The 20,331-nt window shown below is 43.5% G+C and overlaps 1 non-coding gene across 1 annotated transcript; it reads left to right on the top strand.

Annotated features, from left to right (window-relative positions):
- Positions 1 to 18,983: 18,983 nt before the first annotated feature.
- LOC120250904 lies at positions 18,984 to 19,090 on the top strand. The gene has a single exon (XR_005533235.1). It is a non-coding gene; the product is annotated as a small nucleolar RNA R71 (small nucleolar RNA).
- Positions 19,091 to 20,331: the final 1,241 nt, after the last annotated feature.

The raw sequence follows: 20,331 nt of genomic DNA, 5'->3' as shown, positions 1-20,331 counted from the left end.
AGGAAGGCACACTCGAGCATTCCAACTTATGCACATAGAACAAGAGCTCCACCAACGTGCCTATCATTGAAGAAGCAAGTGATCCATGACGTGAACGTGTGCCCGTTTGCGTTACTCTGATGAAAGTATGGATTCGGGAAGCTATTCAGGCCGGATACTGTAGCAGAGCACTGTAGCAAGTACTGTAGAAGTACTGTTCACAGTCGGTTGAGAAAACAGGAATTCGGAGGATCCACACGGGTGTGTGGAAATTATCCACGCCCGTGTGGAAATTCTGCACGGACGCGTGAAGCATCCACGCCCGTGTAGTCGCCCGATTTCAGTCCTATTTAAAGCCGAATCAGCCCCGATTTTAGTATTACTTTCTCCATCTTTTCCCCAACTTGAGAGAGGGCTTCAGCTAGGGTTTTGAGGGGTATTGGCCAAGGTTTTGGAGAGATTCTATGACTCCGACATCGTCATTCCTTAAGAAGAAGGTTGGTAGGGGAGCTTCCGTCGAGGCGTATCCTATACCGGATGAGGGAATCTTTAGACGACGAGTAGAGGACTTTCCACAAGATCATCGACAAGACTATCGAGGGGGTTTCTTTATGGATTCATTGCTTTTACATTCTATTTCTTTGATTGTACTTAGTTCCGTGGAGAGCTAAACCCCTAGTGGGTACTCGGGTATTTGTGAACCCTAGGATGCATTCGTTTCTTTGAATCTCTTTATTATGCTTTCAATAAATTGATGTTTATTGTGAGTTCCAACTTTGAATGCTTGATTGTATGAACATTTCCCCTAGAGTGACACTAGGGTTGAGAGTTCTTGTTGGTAATGACAAGGTCCCCTCGCGTATATCCCGCAAGTGCACGGGTTTGTCGAAGTAATAATCCCGGGTGAGCGGGTATCGAATCCACGGGGAGTAGGGAATAAAAATACTTAATTCGATTCTTAGCTATGTAAAAGATCAGTGATAATGAGTGTGACAATGATTCAATTCTCAACAGTAAAAGCAACAAGTGAGAGAGCAAAAGTAAAGAAGGGGGTAAGGCAATCGATGAAGATGGGTTACCCGGATAATGCTCCACCTAGGATAATTGTTTCAAGTGCAAGAACCCTCTATTATGCTTCCTAATCAACATAATGGTGAGTCATGGAAATCCTTAATTACATAGTCCCAAATCTAAGGTCAACTATGCCTAACTCTATACATGTCCCGGAGGAGAAATTGAACAATCTCAACATCTCGCACTCGCATAGAGTTGCAATGAGCTCTAGGGATTCCAAGTGATAAATCTCTTCCTAATTATAGACCTAACCCTTTGGTCTAGGTGGAAGGTCCCTAACCACAATTAAGCCCTAGATACTAAGATCACCTCAACGCTTCACTCCGTTGCACGTGCAACTAAGCCCCAGCGGAAGTTCATCCCTTAGACCATTCACTCTATTATGGCTGCAAAGAACTCGAGGAACAGAGGTAGAATCTATCACACCCGAGGGGAAAGGGGACGCTCCTGTAACTCTCGACTCACCCTCTCAACCCTCTCCAACCTAGCTTTGTCTAACGCTCGTGGTGTGTCACTCACTCACAAGGTTACCAACAAGAACTCTCAACCCTAGTGTCATTCTAGGGGAAATGTTCATACAATCAAGCATTCAAGGTTGGAACTCACAATAAACATCAATTTATTGAAAGCATAATAAAGAGGTTCAAAGAAACAAATACATCCTAGGGTTCACAATACCCGAGTACCCACTAGGGGTTTAGCTCTCCATGGAGCTAAGTACAATCAAAGAAATAGAATGTAAAAGCAATTAATCCACAAAGAAACCCCCTCGATCGTCGCGTCGATGGTCTTGTGGAAAATCCTCTACTCGTCGTCCAAGGATTCCCTTGTCCGGTATAGGATACGCCTCGACGGAAGCTCCCCTACCAACCTTCTTCCTACGGATTGACGATGTCACAGCCGTAGAACCTCTCCAAAACCTTGGCCAATACCCCTCAAAACCTTAGCCAAAGCCCTCCCTTAAGTTGGGGAAAAGATGGGGAAAAGAATGCCAAAATCGGTGCCAAATCGGCTTTAAATAGGGCTCGATTCGGCTCACAAAGGCGTGGTTGCTCCACGCGCCCGTGCGAAATTTCCACACAGCCGTGGATAATTTCCACACGCCCGTGTGGATTCTCTGTTTCTCTGATTTCTCGGCCGGTTGTGAGCAGTGCTGCTACAGTGTATACTATACTGTTGCTACCGTACTCTGCTACAGTATTCAACCTGAATAGCTTCTCAATTCCATACTTTCATCGGGGTAACGCAACGGGCACACGTTCACATCGTGGATTACTTGCTTCTTCAATGGTGTACACGTTGGTGGAGCTCTTGTTCTATGTGCATAAGTCGGAATGCTCGAATGTGACTGCCTTTGTGCCCCTCCAAATGGATGTGCCCACTCGAATACGAGGAGGTTAGCACACACTCTAGCATCTCACACCTGACCTCTGTCTTCGCGTTTGAACCTTAGCAAGATTTCCTCCAAAATTAGTGCATTATAATCCACATTGGCCTATTTCCTTCATACTCAGCCTCACAACCATACCAGCATAAAAGTAACATAAAAACACACATATTAGTTTAAAAACCCGAGAAAAGTAATGCTCAACATAAGGAATGAACGCTTCGCATTCATATCGCACAAGCACTTATCAGGTAACCTTCTGAGTGAGTGACACACCACGAGCGTTAGACAAAGCTAGGTTGGACAGGGTTGAGAGGGTGAGTTGAGAGGTACAGGAGCATCCCCTTTCTCCTCCGACGTGATAGATTCTACCTCCGTTCCTCGAGTTCTTTGCGGTCATAATACAGTAAATGGTCTAAGGGATGAACTTCCGCTGGGGCTTAGTTACGCGCGCAACGGAGTGAAGCGTTGAGGTGATCTTAGTATCTAGGGCTCAATTGTGGTTAGGGACCTTCCACCTGGACCAAAGGGTTAGGTCTATAATTCGGAAGAGATTTATCACTTGGAATCCCTAGAGCTCATTGCATCTCTATACGAGTGCGAGGTGTTGAGATTGTTCGATTTTTCCTCTGGGACATGTATAGAGTTAGGCATAGTTGACCTTAGATTTATGATTATGTAATTAAGGATTTCCACGACTCACCATTGCATTGTTTAGGAAGCATAATAGAGGGTTCTTGCACTTGAAACAATTATCCTAGGCGGAGCATTATCCGGGTACCCCACCTTTATCGATTCCCTTATCCCCTTCTTTACTTTTGCTCTCTTATTTGTTGCTTTTATTGTTGAGACCCCCGATAAGGCCCGTCAGTTGATTGAAGAAATGGGGTTAAACAGCTACCAATGGAATGCTAGAGAGAAGAAAAAGGTGGCCGGTCTCCATGAGATAGATGCGGTAACTTCATTGGCGGCCCAAGTGGAAAATTTGAGTAATAAGTTAGATCTTGTAACTCCAAATAGAGTGGCGGCCGTAACTAATTGCACCGGGTGTGGTGGAGGACATGCTCCCTCCGATTGCCCGATCTCTATTGGTGATGTTTCTTCGGTGGAGAATGTTGATTTTGTAGGTAATGGCATGAGACCTCAAGGAAACCCATATAACAATACCTATAATCCGGTTGGAAGAATCATCCCAATTTCTCATGGAGTAATCAAGGTCCACAAAAGGCCATGGGGCCATCGGGTTTCCAACAACAACAAGCCCCTTAGGTGAAAAACAGAGTCTCAGGTTTGGAAACCCGAATGACTGACCTAGAGAAGCATTTGGCTAGATTTGTGCAATCTGCAAATACTAGGTTTGAATCAATCGAGGCTACACTTCGCAACCACACCGACTCTTTGCATAACCTTGAAAATCAGGTGGGTCAAATTGCGAAGTCTCTCTCTGAAAGGCCACATGGAAGCTTACCAAGCAATACAGAAACCAATCCTAGAGAGCACGTGAAGGTGATCACTTTGAGAAGTACGCTTCCAAGTGAGATGCCAAAAGAACACACACCCGAGGTTATAGAGGTGGAAGAGGGGACGAGCAAAAAGAAAGAGGTGGTATCCCCACCTTTCAAGCCAAGAATCCCTTATCCCTCTAGATTGAAAAATGACCAAGGGGATGAACAGTACAAGAAGTTCCTGAGTTTGTTCAAGCAACTCCACATTAATATTCCTTTTGTTGAGGCATTGGCCCAAATACCTAAGTATGCGAAGTTCTTGAAAGACTTGTTGACTAACAATAGGAAGTTGGAGGAGAGTGCTTAAGTGATTTTAGATGCTTCATGGTCAGCGGTATTGCAAAAGAACATGCCGAACAAGAAGAAAGACCCGGGAAGCTTCATCATTCCGTGTAATATTGGCAATCTTGGTGAGGAAATGGCATTGGCGGACTCAGGGGCTAGTATCAACGTCATGCCAGACACCTTCTTTCAAAAGCTAGGCTTTGGCGAGCCTAGGCCTACTCGGATGATTTTGCAACTAGCGGACCGAACAGTGTGACATCCGAGAGGCATCATTGAATACGTGCTTGTCAAGGTGGACAAATACATTTTTTTGGTTGACTTTGTAGTGCTAGATGTTGATGAGGATGCGGATGTACCCTTGATACTTAGGAGACCATTCTTGCGGACTTCCAAACCATTGATTGACATGGACGGCGGAGAGTTCACCTTGAGAGTTGGAGATGACAAGCTCACATACCGCCTTGCTAAGGCCATGCGGCATTCTCTCAATTTCGATGATACTTTATATTTTCTAGACACTACTGATGAGATTGTTGATGAATACATACAGGAGATGTTCAATCCGGATCCGTATGAAGGGGTGTTCGACCAAGAGGAGGGACATGAAGATGTAAAGATGCATGGATCGACGGAAGAAGTACCATCTATCCCGGGGATCTGGAAGAAGGTGCTCCAGAAAATGAAGAGGGCTAGGAGACGCCACCGGAAACACTCCAAGGCTGTTGGAGACGCACGTGAACAGAAGAAGTTGGACGTATCATTGTTAGGTGGTCCGAAGCCCGATAATACACCCTCTACCCTCAAGAGACTTTGCACATCATGCTTTCAAGCCATGGGTAAGAGGGCAACTTTCATTCATGAACCCCCGTGAGGTAAGACAAGGTACGTCGAGCTTAGTGATGTTAAACAAGCGCTTCTTGGGAGGCAACCCAAGTGTTTACTGTTTTCTTAGTTTTAGTTCAGTTTGTTTGCATGAATAATTTGTTAAGTGTTGGTGTATTAATTTCTTAGATGCTTGTGCTGAGATTTCCTTGTGAACTTTGAATTTTAATCGTGTGTTTTCATGTGGAATTGGCGAAGTTTGGTTGTTTGAGCTCTATTTCATGTTTTTCACTGGTAAAAAAAAATTGCATAATAGAGCAGGCTCTGACTGTGTAAACATGTTCAGAAATTTTCTGCAGAGCCTACAGATTTTTCTATGGCATCCAGAGAAAACACACGGGCGTGTGGAATTTTTGCACGCCCATGGATTTGCACTGTGAGCTCATCCAAAGAAAGCACAGGGGCGTGCGGCTGCCCCTGTGAACGACCATGCGATTAGCACATGCCCGTGGGTAATTTCCGCACGGACGTGTGAATTCCTGTAGAGTTTGGTGAATTTTCCCGAGAGCACACAGGGGCGTGGACTTGCCCCTGTTTGTGACCTTGTGAACCATGCATGGGTGTGGGTAATTTCCACACGCCCGTGCGAAACTCTGTAGAGGAGTTCTCTCCATCCTGAGAAAACACAGGGGCGTGCGGCTTCCCCTGTGAGTTGGGCATGTGAATGTCCACGCCCGTGTGGAATTTCCGCACAGGCGTGTATAACACTTGGTATTTTTCTCGGATGTCCAGAGAAGGCACAGTGGCATGCGGCTTCCCCTATGGGTTGGATCCACTGGCGTCGGTATTTTCCACACGCCCGTGCGATAGCAGTCAGAGTCGAAGGAGTGTTTTCCCGAGAGCGCACAGGGGCGTGCGTGCGCCCCTGTGGCTCTTTTGTAATGAAGCGCACGGGCGTGGGTAATTATCGCACGCCCGTGTGGATGCACAGAATTCCAAGAGACGCGATATTTTTCTTAAAAACCTTGTGACCCGTCTCATTCTTCATCTCCAGTTACCCGAAAACTACTTCTGATTATCTTTTCGGCCGTGCGTCATCGTTTTGGAGGATTTTGCTTCACATATCGTACCGATTTTGAAAGTTTTCACATTTATTTCTTCAGTAACTGTTTTATCCTCTTTTATTCGCCAACTCTTGTTTTTCACAGATTAAATATCTTTAATTGTGAATTTTCAATTTTACAATGCATGGTGTAAGTTTAGAAAGCATCTGGACGCGGTTCTAAGTTGAATTTTTGAGAGTTGTTTTGCACCCGTGTTGGACCTTCACGCCCTGCAGATCCACACAGTCGTGGGTAATTTCCACAAGCCCGTGTGGAATTCTGCAGTATACTGCTTTTGATCTTCTTTGATCATTTTCTTCTTTTGTACGACAGATATGGCACCTCGCGTGAACAAGAACGAAGTAAAGCATCTCAGAGTCACCCCACCCAAGCCACTACACTTGGATTTCTCAAATCCTGAGCATCAGACTCGATTTGAGAGACTTTCAGCACTCAGTTTTGGTCAGAGTTGTTTCGCGGATTTGTAAGTGCTGAGAGATATTCAGCGGGGTGACGAGCTGGTTAATGAAATTGATGAGATGCTGGCAGTAGGAAGCTGGAGGAGGCTACTGATGATCAGTGAGCCAGCTTACCGCGTATTGACGCTCGAGGTTTTAGCATCTTTTGAGTTTCGGTTGATGCATGGGAGATTTGACACTACGGATGCTATACAGTTACGGGCATTTGGACATTTGTTTTCCTTGAGTGTCACTGAGTTTTCGATTCGGACGGGCCTGTACGATATCGCTTATACGGGTACATTGGAGTATGGACAATTACCACCGGATTTTCCAATATCAATGACTCCACATGATGCGTATAGGATTTTGTGTGGACATGAGGAGTATGAACCCGGATTGTCAAAGGCCACTAGCCTATCCCGGTCGAGCTATAGGTATTTACATGCAGTTATCAGCAGGTCTGTGTCAGGTCGAGCCGATAACAAATCTGCTCTGACCAAGCAGGATCTTCTCTTTTTATACTCCATGGCCCGCAATGTGCCGATTCACTTAGGGTGCATATGAGCAGATATTCTGAGGTATTAGGATCAGTATGTGAGAGTGGGTTTATTATTTGCTGGCTCCTACATCACCAGGCTCATTTTGGGAATGGGTTTGGGGGATGCTTTACGTGGTGCTGAGAGGATAGTTGCACCTACCTCTCTTGCGTTTGATACGATCAGGATGATGGGGTTGGTACGGAGATGTGTGCCAGGGGTCTATATTCTTGCTACAGCTACCCCAGAGACCGCCAGGAGCGAAGTAGTTGTTGCGGAGGGCTACCCACAGATTCCCATACCTCCCGCAGCACAGGGTCCTCGAGCTTATGACCATATTGAGAGGCTTGAGAGCATTATGAGAGAGATTCAGACCGAGATGGCGGAGCTCCGCGCTATACAGTCAGCTCAGTATACAGATCTTATGGCCCGGTTCGACTTTCTATGAGATCTATTGAGATCCAGACCCTCAGTTCCTCCGGCACCCTCATTCCCTACCCCGGCACCGGTGGACCCAATATGTGTGTCTTCACCAGCAGCAGCAGCAGCACCTGAGCCCGAGGGTGACACCGACATTTTATTTTTAGTTCTTTTTCTTTTATGCATTTTATTTTATACTTGTTAACTCAAAAAGGATTCCCCTTATGAGTTTATTTTCATTTTGCATCTCGAGTTGTATTCATTGTCTATCTTTTATATATACTCGAGATATTTTATTTTTATTGAGCTTCACTGAACCCCCTCGTGTATGCGTGCAGATGGTCTTGTCTTCTTGGGAATTGAGACTCAGTCATGGGCACGGCCAAGGTGCTGAGGCACTTGGCCGTGTGAGCTTCACAACCCGTCTGAACACTACTCCCATGAAATTAGTTTCATCAAATGCAACACTAGGAGTCAGGGGAGTATTGTTTTGATTGTTTCTCCCACATTTGCTTTTGAATGATATATATATTTTGAGTGAGCTTGAATGTGTGCATTGGGGACAATGTACAACTTAAGTGTTGTGGGGGGGAGTTTCATAGTGCGCACATCTTTTCTATTGTTCTTGATTGATAAATGCTCACATAGGCAATGGCGGTTCACCTTAGTTGCAAGGATTGTATTCTTGAGTTTAAAAGAATTTCTAACATTGAATGTTTTCATGCTCTAGTTCTTGCTTGAATTTCTAGGAATTTTTGCCCGATTTACACTTAGTGCACTACTCACTTTTTAAACTCTTTTGGAAACTCAAGTTTGATGTTAAATGGACTAGTTATAGTTGTTTCTTGTGTTATTGTTTATTTGTGCTTGTTGTGTGGAAAGAGCTACCACCTACGAAGTATGAAGCTACTCTCATAAGTCGGAGACTAGTTATGCCCTAATGAGAGAAAGAGCTATCTCATAGGATGACTTGAGTGAGTTCACACATACACTCTGGTAGAAAGAGCTACCACCTCGAAAGTGTGAAAGCCACCTTAGTGGCCGCTTTGGAAAGGGCTACCTTAGAGGATGTGTGAAGCTAGTACCATCTTTGAAATTGTTGTCACTTTTGTAGATAAATAATTTCCTTGTACTTAGAATTTTGAGGAGTATACTTTGGGTTGACTTGAGTGAGTTCACACATACACGACTTCGGGTTTTGTTTCCTTTTTGATTCAAGTTTTTTGCTAGAGCATTGATTTTTCGTATTTAGTGTTGAAATTTCCCTCACTTGTAGAATGCTCTCTTTGTATATTTTGGTGAACCTAAAGCCAAGCACTTTCAATATTTTCTTCATTGATGCACATAACATTTTTAATTTTTTCTTGAGGACAAGCAAAAGCTTAAGTGTGGGGGAGGTTGATAAGTGCTTGTGCGATATGAATGCGAAGCGTTCATTCCTTATGTTGAGCATTACTTTTCTCAGGTTTTTACACTAATATGTGTGTTTTTTATGTTACTTTCATGCAGGTAGGGTTGTGAGGCCAAGTATGAAGGAAAGAAGCCAGTGTGGATTACAATGCACCGATTTTGGAAGAAATCTTGCTAAGGTTCAAACGCGAAGACATAGGTCGATGTGAGATGCTAGAGTGTGTGCCAACCTCCTCGTATTCGAGTTTGGCACATCCATTTGGAGGGGCACAAAGGCAGGCACACTCGAGCATTCCAACTTATGCACATAGAACAAGAGCTTCACCAACGTGCCTATCATTGAAGAAGCAAGTGATCCTCGACGTTAACGTGTGCCCGTGTAGCAGCACTGTTCACAGTCGGTCGAGAAAATAGGAGTTCAGAGGATCCACACTGGTGTGTGGAAATTATCCACGCCCGTGTAGTCGCCCGATTCCATCCCTATTTAAAGCTGAATCAGCCCCGATTTTAGTATTCTTTTCTCCATCTTTTCCCCAACTTGAGAGAGGGCTTCGGCTAGGGTTTTGAGGGGTATTGGCCAAGGTTTTGGAGAGGTTCTACGGCTCCGACATCCTCATTCTTTAGGAAAAGGTTGGTAGGGGAGCTTTCGTGGAGGCGTATCCTCTACCAGACGAGGGAATCCTTGGACGACGAGTAGAGGACTTTCCACAAGATCATCGACACGACTATCGAGGGGGTTTCTTTATGGATTCATTGCTTTTACATTCTATTTCTTTGATTGTACTTAGTTCCATGGAGAGCAAAACCCCTAGTGGGCACTCGGGTATTTGTGAACGCTAGGATGTATTCGTTTCTTTGAATCTCTTTATTATGCTTTCAATAAATTGATGTTTATTGTGAGTTCCAACCTTGAATGCTTGATTGTATGAACATTTCCCCTAGAGTGATACTAGGGTTGAGAGTTCTTGTTGGTAACCTTGTGAGTGAGTGACACACCACGAGCGTTAGACAAAGCTAGGTTGGAGAGGGTTGAGAGGGTGAGTCAACAGGTACAGGAGCGTCCCCTTTCCCCTCCAATGTGATAGATTCTACCTTTGTTCATCGAGTTCTTTGCGGTCATAATAGAGTGAATGGTCTAGGGGATGAACTTCCTCTGGGGCTTAGTTGCGCGTGCAACGGAGTGAAGCGTTGAGGTGATCTTAGTATATAGGGCTCAATTGTGGTTAGGGACCTTCAACCTGGACCAAAGGGTTAGTTCTATAATTAGGAAGAGATTTATCACTTGGAATCGCTAGAGCTCATTGCAACTCTATACGATTGCGAGGTGTTGAAACTGTTCGATTTCTCCTCCGGGACATGTATAGAGTTAGGCAAAGTTGACCTTAGATTTGGAATTATGTAATTAAGGATTTCCATGACTCACCATTGCATTGATTAGGAAGCATAATAGAGGGTTCTTGCACTTGAAACAATTATCCTAGGCGGAGCATTATCCGGGTACCCCATCTTTATCGATTGCCTTATCCCCTTATTTACTTTTGCTCTCTTATTTGTTACTTTTATTGTTGAGAATTGAATCATTGTCACACTCATCATCATTGATCTTTCACATAGCTAAGAATCGAATTAAGTATTTTTATTCCCTACTCCCTGTGGATTCGATACCCGCTCACCCAGGATTATTACTTCGACAAACCCGTGCACTTGCGGGATATACGCAAGGGGACCTTGTCAAGGAGCTCAGTGTACTTGATGGTATCAACATAGTTCTGATCGTATAATCCGAGATATATCGAGAACTGGGTCAAAGACATCCTATGCGGCTGACTGAAAGCTCGGAAACGAATGGCATCGGAAACGCCAAAACTGATATCAACTATGTCACGATCAAAGGAAAATGAGGCACAAGGTGATATCTTGCCTGACGGGCTCCTGAATAAAGAATAATCTGTGCCAACCCCCCACACTAACAAGTGCTCTGATCTCCTCAACAAAACCAATGTCCTCTAGTGCATCCCACTCGATAAAGCACGACTGTCTAATCTTCAGGTGCTGGAGATGCTCAAACCGCTGCTGATGAACGGATTTAGGAAATTCGATTACCTGTGGTGGGTTTGGCTCCCTATCATGGCGAGGACGTTTCTGGGCCAACCTCTTGGTACGTGGTTTCATAACTGTGAAGAAAACACTTAAAAACATCAGTTCGACATGAATCAGATCTCGACCAATGCAGCTGTTCATTGAAGAAGCAAAGCGATCTATGACGTAAATGTGTGCCTGTTTACGTTATCTCGATGAAAGCATGGTTTCGGGAGTGTTTCGGACAGGTACCGAAAATATTGTAGCAGGTACTGTTCACAACTGGCCGAAGAAGGAGTTGGCTAGAGAAGCCACACGCGCATGTGGAAATTCCACTCGCCTATGTGTTAATTCCACAAGACTGTGTGGTATATCCATAGGGGCGTGTGGATTCCTGATTCCACCCCTTTAAAAGCCGATTTTAGCCCTCATTTCAGGATTCTTTTCTCTATCTTTTCCCTAACTTGAGAGAGGGCTGCGGCTAGGATTTTGAGAGGTATTTGCTAGGGGTTGTGAGACGATCTATAGCTCTGACATCGCGCTCCATTTGGAAGAAGGTTAGTGGGAGAGCTTTCGTCAGCACCAATCTGGCGAGGTGTATCCTAGGCCAGACAAAGTGACCTTTGGATGAGTAGAGGACTCTCCACAAGACCATCATCATGACTATCGAGGGGGTTTTCTATGGATTTATTACTTTTACATTCGATTTCATTGATTGTAAATTGCTCCGTGGAGAGCTAAATTCCCTAGTGGGTACTTGGATTGTGAACCCTAGGATTTATTTGTTTCATTAAACCTTGTTATTATGCTTTCATTAATTGATGTTTTTATTGAGTTGCAATCTTGAATGCATTGATTGTATGAATACTCCCTTAGAGTGACACTAGTGTTGAGAGTTCTTGTTGGTAACTGATAAGTGCTTGAGTAGACATATTTCTATATATGTTTTACATGCATTGAGCATCATTTTTACCATGGTTTATGTCTCATATTGTGTATTTGGTGTTCTTTTATGCATATAGGTTGTGAATGCCTTGAAGAGTAAAAAGGAAGCAAAGATAGGCTATAAAGACACAATGTTGGGAGTTCTTGTTCAATTCAAGGACCAAGACACAAGAGGAGTTCATAAACGTGGAGATGTGTGCCAACTTCCAGGAAGATTCAAGTCAATTCACTAGTTGGAAGGGCACAAAGGCAGTCACATCTTCATGTTCCTTCTCTTTGTGAAGATTGCAAGACCTCTCAAAGATACGTCGATGAAGAAAAGTTTTATAGCCTACCACATGGACGTGTGCCCGGACATGTGGCCTCAAGAGAAGAGTGTTTGGACCGTGTTTTGGTGAAATTACTGTTCACGCGGCCGCGTGGAAATTCCACGCGCCCGCGTGGAAATTCTTGCAGCCCACGCAGGCGCGTGGAAAATCCACATGGGCGCGTGGGGGCGCGTGACAGACGCGGTCTAAGGCCTATAAATAGCCATTTTGCCCTATTCTTTCTCATCTTTTGTGCGGCTCTTGAGGGGTGAGACGGCTAGGGTTTGGAGAGGAGGTCTTTGCGGCTTTGGAGGCGCTTCGTCACCAACTTTGATCGATTCCTCCTCCGTCATAGCATCAAGGAAGCCACCGGTGAACCTAGCTTCGGAGTGGGTCCTTCAAGACGTCGAAGCTCTCCATCAAGGCCATCAGTTCATATATAAGGGGGTTTATTTCTATGGTTTTAATGTACTTTCATTCATTGATGGTGTGTTTTGTATGTTGCTCCATGGAGGGCTAAAACACTAGAGGGTATTTGGGCTTGTGAATCCTAGGATTCTCATCTTTTGTGGATTTGCTTTGTGTTTCTATTTAATCCGAGTTTGATTAAGTTTCATTCTTGATTGTTTAATGCTTGCTTGCCTTATTGATCTTATGGTTATTTGGTTTGCATGATTTGTTGCCTTGGTGGGAGAGAGATCTCCATTAGGGTTAGAACCTCAAGATTGAAGAGGGTTGAGAGGGTGAGTCATGAGATAGTGAAGTGTCCCCTTTCCCTCTCGATTGGTGTATTCTATCTCCATTCCCTAAGCTCTATGCAACCATATTTGGTGGGAGGCGTGAGATTGCTCGATTTCTCCGCCGGGACCTTGTAGGGGGTTAGGATCCTTCGCCGGGAATTAGGGTTGGATCAATCTTTAGGAATTGGATACACCTCTTGGAATCCCTAGAGTGTTTTGCGGTCATATGTGGTGTGAGGTGTTGAGATTGAGCGATTTCTCCATCGGGACCTCGTAGGGGACTAGTATCGGTGATCTAGAGATAGACCCGATTATGTTTGGATTTCCACGACTTAACTTACTCATCATAGAAACACTTTGCTTATTCGGTACCTAATACCTGAATCCTAGGGGGAGCATTGCCCGAATACCCCACTTTTACTGATTGAGATTCTCCTTCCATTTTACCCTTGCATATTCGTCTCCGGTGTTCATCTCTTTGCACATTAGATCACCACACTATCCCATTATCATTAGGCTAGATAGCAGAGAAGTAGTTAGTACTAGTAGCCCTGTTCCCTGTGGATTCGACTACCCGACTCACCGGGTATTTATTACTTCGACACCCGTTCACTTGTGGTACACACACGCATATTCGGACGTGTCAGTAACCGTTGTGAGTTAGTGACACACCATGAGAGTTAAATAAAGCTAGATTGGAGAGGGTTGAGAGGGTGAGTCCAGAGGTGGCGGAGCGTCCCCTTTCCCCTCCGGTGTGATTTATTCTACCTCCAATTCCTAGAGTTCTTTGCGGTCAAAGTAGAATGATTGGGCTAAGGGATGACCTTCCGCTGTGGCCTAGTTGCGAGTGCAATGGAGTGAAGCGTTGAAGTGATTTTAGCATCTAGGGCTTAATTGTGGCTAGGACCTTCTTCCTGGACCAAAGGGTTAGGTCTACATATAGGAAGAGGATTTATCACTTGGAATCCCTAGAACTCATTGCAATTCTATACGAGTACGAGGTTGATAGATTGTTCAATTTCTCCTCTAGGGCATGTATAGGGTTAGGCATGGTTGACCTTAGATTTGGGACCATGTATTAAAGGATCTCCACGACAAATTAATGCATTAGAAATGAAGCATAATAGAGGGTTTTTGCACTTGAAACGATTGTCCTAGGTGGATCAATATCCGAGTACCCCATTTATATCGATTGCCTTACCTCTCCTTTACTTGTGCACTCTCTCCTGTCTCTTTTACTTTTGTTTAAATTACATCTTGTCACACAAATCACTATTTATATTTCACTTAGTTAAGAAACAATTTAAGTATTTTTTCTCCCTACACCCTGTGGATAGGATACCCTATCACCTGCGATTTTATTACTTCGACAAACCCGTGAACTTGCGGGATATACGCAAGGGGTGTTGTCACCATCTTTTCCCCAACATGAGAGAGGGTGGCGGCTAGGGTTTGGAGAGGTATTGGCTAGGGATTGGGAGAGATTCTACGGCTCTGACATCACGCTCCATTTGGAAGAAGGTTAGTGGGAGAGCTTTCATCAGTACCGATCCAGCGAGGTGTATTCTAGGCCGGACAAAGGGACCTTTGGATGAGTAGAGGCTTCTCCATAAGGACATCGCCATGACTACCGAGGGGTTTTCTATAGATTGCTTGTTTTTACATTCGATTTCATTGATTTTAACTATGTCCATGGAGAGCTATACCCCCTAGTGGGTACTTGGATTTGTCAACCCTAGGATTTATTTGTTTCATTAAACCTTGTTATTATGCTTTCATTAATTGATGTTTTATTTGACTTCCAATCTTGAATGCTTGATTGATTGAATGGTCCGTTAGAGTGATACTAGGGTTGAGAGTTCACCTTGGTAACCCTTGTGAGTGAGTGACACACCACGAGAGTTAGACAAAGCTAGATTAGAGAGGGTTGAGAGGGTGAGTCGAGAAGTAGTGGAGCATCCCCTTTCCCCTTCTGTGTGATTCATCCTACCTCCATTTCCTCAAGTTCTTTGCTTTCATAGTAGAGTGAATGGGCTAAGGGATGACCTTCCACAGGGGCTTAGTTGCAGAGGCAACAAGAGAGGTCTTAATTGTGACTAGGGACCTTTCACCTGGACTAAAAGGTTAGATCTACATCTAGGAAGAGGATTTATCACTTGGAATCCCTAGAACTCATTGCGATTCTATATGAGTACGAGGTTGAGAGATTGTTCAATTTCTCCTCCGGGACATGTATAGAGTTTGGCATGGTTGACCTTAGATTTGGGATCATGTATTGAAGGATCTCTATGACTCATTAATGCATTAGTTAGAAAGCATATTAGAGGGTTTTTGCACTTGAAATGATTGTCCTAGGTGGAACAATATCCAGATACCCCATTTATATTGATTTCCTTACCTCCCTTTTACTTGGGCCTTCTCTCTTGTCTCTGTTACTTTTGTTTACCTTACATCCTGTCACACAACTATTATTCACTTTTCGCTTAGTTAAGAAAAAATTTATGTATTTTTCTTCCCTACTATCTGTGGATACGATACCCACTCATCTGGGATTTATTACTTCGACAAACCCGTGCACTTGCGGGACATACGCAAAGGTGTTGTCAAGTTTTTGCCACCGTTGCCGAGGAGTAGGCATTAAGAAATACTTTGCACTTTGTTTTCTTAGCTATTCATTCATTCATTCTATTTCACATCTTCTTTCTCTATCATCGTTCTGATTTGTTTTCTTTTTTTGGGTGAAGCTCCAGGTTATGACCTAACGGGACCCTTCGATATTGATTGAAGGAGATCCTGAACTTGAACGTACACTTAGAAGAAGTGGAAAAGAACCTGTGCAAGAACTGTCTAATCATACTGAAATAGAAGTCGAAGGGTCAGATAATATGGTAGAACAGAATGAGCAATAGAGGACTCTTTCTATTTATGTTAGACTCTCAGTTTTGGGCACATAATCAAGTATTGTGCGACCCCCGATTACAGCTCCGAACTTCAAGCTGAAGCCATCATTCATCCAAATGTTTCGGCAATCAGCGCTGCTCTTGGAAGTTTGTGATATGCTAAAGATTAACGGTGTATCGGATGATACAATTAGATTGAGGGTTTTCCCATTCTCTCTCAAGGGAAGAGCCAAGCAGTGGCTACATTCTTTGCCCAAGGCCTCCATCATGACTTGGAATAAGATGGTCGAAGCTTTTCTTGCTAGATACTTTCCGTCGGGGAAGTTGTCTAAGCTTCGCAATGAGATATCATTGTTTGTGTATATGGAGTTAGAGTCATTGTTTGAGACATGGGAGCACTTGAAGGATCTTTTGTGGAGGTGCCCATAACACAGATTTCCCGAATGGATGATTATTCAGACTTTCTATAATGGGTTGAATCTGAGTACAAGGCAATTACTAGATGCTACCATAGGAGGTACAATGGGGAGTAAAACCCCAAAAGAAGCCTGACAGTTAGTAGAAGACATGGCCATGAACAGTTATCAGTGGAATGCGCGGAAAGAAAAAAGGTGGCCGGGCTCCATGAAATAGATGCAGTAACTTCATTGGCGGCTCAAGTCGAATTGTTGAGAAAGAAGTTAGACCTTCTAACTTTTAATAGAGCGGTGGCCGTGACTACTTGCACCGGGTGTGGTGGAGGACATGCTCCCTCCGGTTGCCCGATCTTTATTCTTGATGCATCTTCAGTGGAGAAAGTCAATTTTGTGGGTAATGCAATGATGAACCAAGGGAATCCATATAGCAACACCTACAATCCGGGTTGGAAGAATCATCCCAATTTCTCGTGGAGCAACCAAGGACCACAAAAAGCTATGGCACCAATGAGTTTCCAACAACAACAAGCCCCAAACATGGAGAAGCGAGTTTCACGCTTGGAAACCCAAATGACTGATTTAGAGAAGGCCTTGACTAGGTTTGTGCAATCATCAGATACAAGATTTCAATCAGTTGAGGCTACACTTTGCAACCACGCCGCTTCTTTGATCTATATTAGGGAATAGGGTTTATCACTTGGAGTCCCTAGAGCTTCTTGCAATCCTACACTGTGTGAGGCATCAAGAGCATACCTCTCCGCCGGGGTATAGTGTAAGATTTAGTCATAGTAGACCTTAGGTTTGGGACCATGTGCCTTTCGATTTCTAGGACTCATTAAACCTCAATTAGGAGGCATAATTAGTAGTCTTGCACTTAAAACAATTGTCCTAGGATGAGCAATGCCAAGGTACCCTATTTCTTATCGATTGTCCCTTCTAATCCCTATTGCGCTTTCTTTTCTTTTCTTTATTTTCATTTGCATTTATATTGTTCATACAAATCATCAATCATTTTCACTTTAGTTAAATAGCAATACTTGTCTTTTCGAGCACTATTCCCTGTGAATACAACTACCGACTCACCGGGGTACTTTATTACTTCGACAATCTGTGCACTTGTGGTACACACACTGAAGGGGTGTGTTAGATCATGAAGTCTACTGGAATAATGAGTTTATCAACTTTTACGAGCACATCCTCAACCACTCCTCGGGGTTTTCTGACTGAATGATCAGCTAGCTATTGGGTCATCCTTGTGGGCCTCAGGTCCTCTAATGTTAGCTTTAGGAACAAATTGCAGGGTATCACATTTATACTAGCCCCTGAGTCTGGCAGAGTATTCGCTTGTATTCATTCCCTGATCACACAAGGGATGATAAATCTATTGGGATCAGTCAGTTTCTTTGGCAATTTCTCTTGAATAACTTCATAGAAATTCCATGGAAAAAGTCACAGTTTCCATGTCTTCTAGTTTCCTCTTGTTGGTGAGGAGATTTTCCATAAATTTTGCATACTTCGGCATTTATGAAAGAGCTTCAACAAGGGGAGTGTTTATATGAAGTTTCTTGAAGATGTTATATGAAGTTTCTTGAAGATGTTAAGGAACTTCTCAAATTGAGCATCTTCTTTTTCTTGCTTAAGCCTTGTCGGGTATGGCACTGAAGGCTTGTATTCAGGGACCCTTGATGCTAGAGGTTGGGGATAAGTTCCATCTTGCTTTATCCCACTCTTTTCATCGCATTTTCAGTTAGGCTAGGGTTTTCTTGAATGGCTATCCTTTCATTCGAAGCACTTGGGCTCTCCTTAGCCCTTGCCTCCAATTGCTTCCTGTTATTTAGTGTAACAGCTTTCAAGTGTTCCTGGAGGTTGTTTCCAGCGTTGCTTAGTAAGCTACCCGGGGGATGTTTAGAAGTTGCCTTGGTAAGCTGTCTAACTTGGGCTTCAAGGGATTGAATGGAATCTTGGACATTTCTCAACACTGAGCCAATCTCATCAAGCCCAGTGTTTACACTTAGAAACTTTGTTTCTGGGTTGATCATGAATTTGGCTAGAATGTCTTCAGTGGTGTACTTTCTCTCTTGTTGTGGAGGAGCTTGGCACTGATTTCCTTGAGGTGGTGGAGACATTTGTTGTGGTTGGTCTTCATTCCAAGAAAGATTTGGGTTATTCCTCCACTCTGGGTTATAAGTGTTGCCATAAGGATTTCCTGGTCCTCTTGGTCCTCCACTGACATAGTCCTCTATCTCAACCGGCGTTGGAGAAATAACAAGAATGGGGCATTGCATTATTGTGTGCCATGCACCACATGTCTCACATGACAAAACTGCTCCGTAATTCGAGCTTGAACCCATCACGAACTGCTCAAGTCTTTTTACCAATGCATCAACCTTTATATCATGAGCGGTGTTATCATTTACTTCTTAAATACCCGCCACCCTTGGTGCCTTCTGTCGTGTGCTCCAATGTCACTCATTATTTGCCATATCTTCAATGAGTTTTTCGGCATCTTCGGGGTACTTTTTGCTTAAAGAACCACCTACTGTGGCATCAAGGAGCTGACGAGTCTAATAATTCAACCCATTACACAACATCTGTACCCTCATCCAAGAAGAAAAATTGTGGTGGGAGCATTTCCTCAAAATGTCCTTGAACCTTTCATAGGCTTCAAAAAGAGTCTCCGAGTCTCCTTGCCTAAATGTAGAGATTTCTTGTCTCAATTTGGCCACCTTGCTTGTTGGAAAGTATCTAGCAAGGAAATTTTCCACCATTTCCTTCCATGTGGTAATCAACCCATGAGCCAAGGAAGTGAGCCATCAATACGCTGCCCTTTTTATACTAAATAGGAATAATCTTAGTCTAATTGCATTATCAGAGACTGAATTGATCTTAAAGGTTGAGCATATGTGACGGAAATGGGGTAGGTGATCATGTGGATCCTCATCGCCCAAACAATCAAACTACACAAAAATTTGTACCATCTCGATTTTGCTCACTTTGATCTCAAAATTATTTGCTGGTATTGTCGATGCTTGTACACTAAACTCTTCACCTGTGAACTTTGGCCTCTCATAATTGGATACAGTTTTTCTAGGCTTGGCCATAACTGAAGGTCCACTAGATTCAACCTGAATCTCCTGTTTCTGAACTATTGGCCCCTTTTCTTCATCTTAGATGCAATGTACTCTCAATCTTGTTGTTAGGCTCTACTAAGTTTGCTTGACTTGCATGTGTCATAAGATAGGTACCTTGCACAATATTTAAAGCCAAAAGTCAACACTTAGAAATTTAAAACATAGTAAGGAAAGAAGTAAGAAAATATAGATATATGTACACAAACAATAAATAAAAAAAGATACACAAATAAACAAATAATGGTCAAATCAACAAGCTCTAGTTTTCTCAGTATTCCTCGTGGGTCCCCGGCAACGGCGCCATAAACTTTGTTGTGATCCCGCAAGTACACAAGTCATCAAGTAATACCTCTTGTGCAAGCACAAGGAGATCATATTCCCTAGGGCCCGAGAAGCTACTCTTACTTTCTCATTGCATGTTGTTCAACCTACAACTTCGAGTGGTGTAGTGAAATTACTAATTAACAAATAAAACTCTGCTAGAGTGTCTACAGTGATGGCAAATGTGGGAGATAATCAAGGAGAGGTAATGGTAACGCATGAGGATCACCTTGGGGCTACTAAAGTGCAAAGGATGGTACAACTATCATGCAATTGGTAATTTGAACCGAGAAAATTCTAAGTTAGGTCAACCCGATGGTCAATATAATTGACTCTAATCTGGTATGAGTATTGATACATAATTTCTTCAAACCAAATCCTCTTATGATTACAATTAGGGTAAGGGATTTCTCAATCTAGAGCCGAAACATAATTTAGGAACAACACTAGAATTGAAGGGGTACAAAATACCCGATGATCATGGTGTATTTGTACATGGATCTCTTCCA

Source organism: Dioscorea cayenensis, chromosome 19 (genome assembly GCF_009730915.1).
Source record: "Dioscorea cayenensis subsp. rotundata cultivar TDr96_F1 chromosome 19, TDr96_F1_v2_PseudoChromosome.rev07_lg8_w22 25.fasta, whole genome shotgun sequence".
Taxonomy (NCBI): domain Eukaryota; kingdom Viridiplantae; phylum Streptophyta; class Magnoliopsida; order Dioscoreales; family Dioscoreaceae; genus Dioscorea; species Dioscorea cayenensis.
The sequence above is the reverse complement of the archived record's forward strand: the minus strand, read 5'-3'. Positions and strand labels throughout refer to the sequence as shown.